The following is a 4,607-nucleotide window of genomic DNA, read 5'->3' as shown; positions in this document are numbered from 1 at the left end:
CAGCATGTGTAATTTTGTTCAGATACTTATCTCAACTAATGCAACGCAAACATATTATTTTCACAATATCAATAACAATAATACATATATTACTTGGTTTATTATAGTTTATACATGCTAACTTTTCAGTTTTCTCATTGCACCCAATATGCACACAGATAAAAGAAAACATTAATGTGGATTAAGGTACTAAGAATTTATCAACATCAAACCACCAGTGTTTTGCCTTCTACCCTTCTGAACCATAGTCAATAGATCTAAATATTTTACTGCACCCTGGCCAATTCATTGTTTGATGTTTAAAAACGCACCCAGAATCAAAGAAAATTTATTAAATTTGAGCCCCCAAATGAGATACTATTAGCTTTGAAAGTCAAGTTTAACTGCGATATTGATGATTCTCTTTTTTCTGTGACAAAATTCACCAGGGAAATCCCTGATGTCAAAGTACCAAAGCAGATTGCTAATACTGAGGAGGGGGGAGGCGAAGGGAAGGAAAGGAAGAAGCACAGGGAGGGGTGAGGGAGACGAACGAGTGGGAGGAAAACAATGTATGTACTATGTAGGTATAACACTGACAGTAGCAGGTCCTTTAACCCCATCCCCGTCTAGTTCTGTTCTTTACTGGACTATAAGATGAGTGGGACAATGAAACAAACAAATCTATATCTTCAAAATGCTGTAAGTCTAATAGTAAATCATCATCGGAAAGGAATGTGATTGTTCCTCAGATATAAACCTCTGGATACCCTAAGTCCCAAGCATATGTTTTAATGTTTTTAATTATTTTAGATAGAAAGGACTATATCTTTCCCATTCAAAATACACATGCATACTGCTTTGCTTAGTTACTTTAACAACAAACAAACAGGGGTTTCTTTCAGATATTTGCCTATGGTATGCATTAAACTCAAAACCTACACAGAATGGAGTGAACAGAAATGCTTTATTTCAAGATGTCATTTTTCTAGAATTGTTGTATAAATTTAACTTTGGCCTAGCTCTCACTGTGATAGCAAATCTGTCTTTGCACTGTGCTACTTCAGATTATAGGTGGGGAATCATGTAACTGAATCCTTCTATCTCTATATATAAAAACTCCTTCTACAAGAATTCTAGCATGCAATAGAGAACAGTCCTAACCTTGCCTTTTCCACAATTTACTAGCCTGCCAAATGATGGACTTTTTTTTAAAGGATGGAATAAAATTCCATTAGGAATCACAGTCCTGCAGTTTAAGGTACTGCAACCCCAGTCCAACTCAGCTCTGGGAAGTTCTAAACTTGTACTGTGCCCCAATATGCCACCTACTTCAGCGTATATATCATGGAACCTGCTTCTATGTTGTTTCTAGCTACACAACATTTTCACCATAGCACTAAACTGGATGTCAGTAAGTGCATGGCTGCTTTCAGACTATAGCTTTTTGCAAACATTGACAAAGGGATATTGACCTTTATAGAGACTTCCATTCCATCTGAGTTATACAGCCATAAAAAAACTCTGAAAAACCTGTTGGACCAAGTTCAATTGTGGGACAAAAAGTGAATGGTACTATCAGCAGCACAGGCTCTATCATACATCCCCTTAAGTCACAGAAAAGCTCCCAAATTTGGTAACAGTGTATAGCACAGCTCGAACCACGGCTGGATTGATCTCATTCCCAGAGAATCTTCAGGGACATGCAAACGATCAATGTAGTGATGGGGTACAAACTCCCAGTATATTGCAAATTTCAGAAACTTCCTGAATGTACTTTCAAAACTTCAGGGTCCCCATATGCTGGCTGGGAATGATGAGAGATGCAGTCCACCAGGCTAGAGTAAGCTTATCTAAAAACACTTCAAACTATTTTCATTCAAAAGTGAACACTGAGGTTATCCATACACTGATACCTATACACCTCCTTCATGGATCACTGCCTTGTCGTGGCGAAGAGGCTTGCATAGCTCAATGAAGCTATGAGCTATGCCGTGCAGGGCCACCCAAGACGGACAAGTCATAGCAGAAAGCTCTGACAAAAAGTGATCCACTGGAAAAGGAAATGCCAATCCACTCCAGTATTTCTGCCATGAAAACCCCATGGACAGTACCAAAAGGCAAAAAGATATGATGCCAGAAGATGAGCGCCTCAGGTCGGAAGATGTCCAATATGCTACTGGGGAAGAGCAGAGGGCTAGTACTAGTAGCGCCAGAAAGAATGAAGCGACTGGGTCAAAGCCGAAAGGACACTCAGTTGCTGATGTATCTGGTGGTGAAAGGAGAGTCCGATGCTGTAAAGAGCTATACTCCATAGGAACCTGGAATGTAAGATCCATGAATCAAAGCAAGCTGGATGTAGTCAAACAAGAGATGACAAGACTTTACCTCGACATCTTAGAAATCAGTGAACTAAAATGGGCAGGAATGGGTGAATTTAATTCAGATGACCATCAGGTATACTACTGCAGGCAAGCATCCCTCAGAAGAAATGGAGTAGCCTTCCTAGTCAATAAAAGAGTAGGAAAAGCAGTACTGGGATACAATCTCCAAAATGACAGAATGATCTCAGTTCGAATCCAAGGCAAACCATTCAACATCACAGTAGTCCAAGTTTATGCCCCAACCACTGGTGCTGAAGAGGCTGAAGTTGACTACAACACCTTCTAGAATTAACACCAAAAAATTATGTCCTTATCATCATGGGGGATTGGAATGCTGAAGTAGGAAGCCAAAAGATAACTGGAATAACGGGCAAGTTTGGTCTTGGAGTACAAAATGAAGCAGGGCACAGGCTGGTAGAATTTTGTCAAGAGAATACTATGGTCATAGCAAACACTCTTTTCCAACAACCCAAGAGACGACTCTACACATTGGCATCACAGACGGTCAACACAGAAATCAGAATGACTATGTGCTCTGCAGCCAGAGATGGAGAAGCTCTATACAGTCAGTAAAAACTAGACCAGGAGCTGACTATGGCTCAGATCATGAGCTTCTGGTTGCAAAATTTAGGTTTAAATTGAAGAAAGTAGGGAAAAGCACTAGGCCACTCAGGTATGACCTAATCATATCCCTGATGAATATACAGTAGAGGTGACAAATAGATTTAAGGAATTAGATCTGCTAGAAGAGTGCCTGAAGAACTATGGACGGAGGTTCGCAACAATGTACAAGAGGTAGCATCTAAAACCATCCCAAAGAAAAAGAAATGCAAGAAAGCAAAATGGCTGGCTGAGGAAGCTTTACACATAGCTGAGGAAAGAAGGGAAGTGAAAGGCAAGGGAGAAAGAGAAAGATACACCCAACTGAATGCAGAATTCCAGAGAAATAGCTAGAAGAGATAAGAATGCCTTCTTAAATGAACAGTGCAAAGAAATAGAAGAAAACAATACAACAGGGAGGACTAGAGATCTCTTCAAGAAATTGGAGATATGAAGGGAACGTTTCATGCAAAGATGGGCATGATAAAGGACCAAAATGGTAGGGACCTAACAGAGGCAGAAGAGATTAAGAAGAGATGGCAAGATTACACAGAAGAATTATACAAGAAAGAGCTTAACGTCCCTGATAACCATGATGGGGTGGTTACTGACCTCAAGTCAGACATCCTGGAATGCGAAGTGAAATGGGCCTTAGGAAGTCTGAGCAACAACAAAGCTAGTAGAGGTGACAGTATTCCAGCTGAGCTATTCAAAATCTTAAAAGACGATGCAGTAAAAGTGCTACACTCAATATGCCAGCAAATTTGGAAAACTCAACAGTGGCCACAGGATTGGAAAAGGTCAGTTTATATTCCGATCCCAAAGAAGGACAATGACAAAGATTGTTCAAACTACCGCACCATTGCACTCATTTCACCTGCTAGCAAAGTTATGCTCAAAATCCTACAAGCCAGGCTCCAGCAGTAGCAGTATGTGGACCGAGAACTACCAGAAGTACAGGCAGGGTATCTTGAGAAACCTATATGCGGGTCAAGAAGCAATAGTGAGAACTTGACACAGAACCACTTATTGGTTCAAAACTGAGAAAGGAGTTCGGCAAGGCTGTATACTGTCGCCCTGCCCATTTAACTTATATGCAGAGCACATCATGAGAAAGGCAGGGCTAGATGAATCACCAGTTGGAATTAAGATTGCTGGGAGAAATATCAACAACCTCAGATATGCAGATGATACCACTGTAATGGCAGAAAGTGAAGAGGAACTAAAGAACCTCTTGATGCTGGTAAAGGAGCAGAGTGCAAAAGTTGGCTTGAAACTCAACATTAATAAAACTAAGATTATGGCATCCAGTCCAATCACTTCCTGGCAAATAGATGGGGAAGAAATGGAGGTAGTGACAGATTTTATTTTCCTGGGCTCCAAGATCACTGCAGACGGGGACTGCAGCCAAGAAATTAAAAGACGCTTGCTCCTGGGGAGGAAAGCTATGGCAAATCTAGACAGCATACTAAAAAGCAGAGACATCACCCTGCCAACAAAAGTGCATATAGTCAAGGCTATGGTTTTCCCTGTTGCAATGTATGGCAGTGAAAACTGGACCATAAGGAAGGCTGAGCGCCGAAGAACTGAGGCCTTTGAATTGTGGTGCTGGAGGAGACTCCTGCAAGTCCCTTGGACCGTAAG

The 4,607-nt window shown here is 40.9% G+C and overlaps 1 protein-coding gene across 1 annotated transcript in view; it reads right to left on the bottom strand.

Moving 5' to 3' along the window:
- The window catches only part of LOC123022145 (coiled-coil domain-containing protein 171-like), a 191,429-nt gene that overhangs the window by 54,015 nt on the left and 132,807 nt on the right, over positions 1-4,607 (bottom strand). The window lies entirely within an intron of this gene.

The sequence above is a fragment of the Varanus komodoensis genome, unplaced genomic scaffold (assembly GCF_004798865.1).
Source record: "Varanus komodoensis strain SLA01 unplaced genomic scaffold, ASM479886v1 scaffold19, whole genome shotgun sequence".
Taxonomy (NCBI): Eukaryota; Metazoa; Chordata; class Lepidosauria; order Squamata; family Varanidae; genus Varanus; species Varanus komodoensis.
This window is presented reverse-complemented; position numbering and strand designations above follow the sequence as displayed.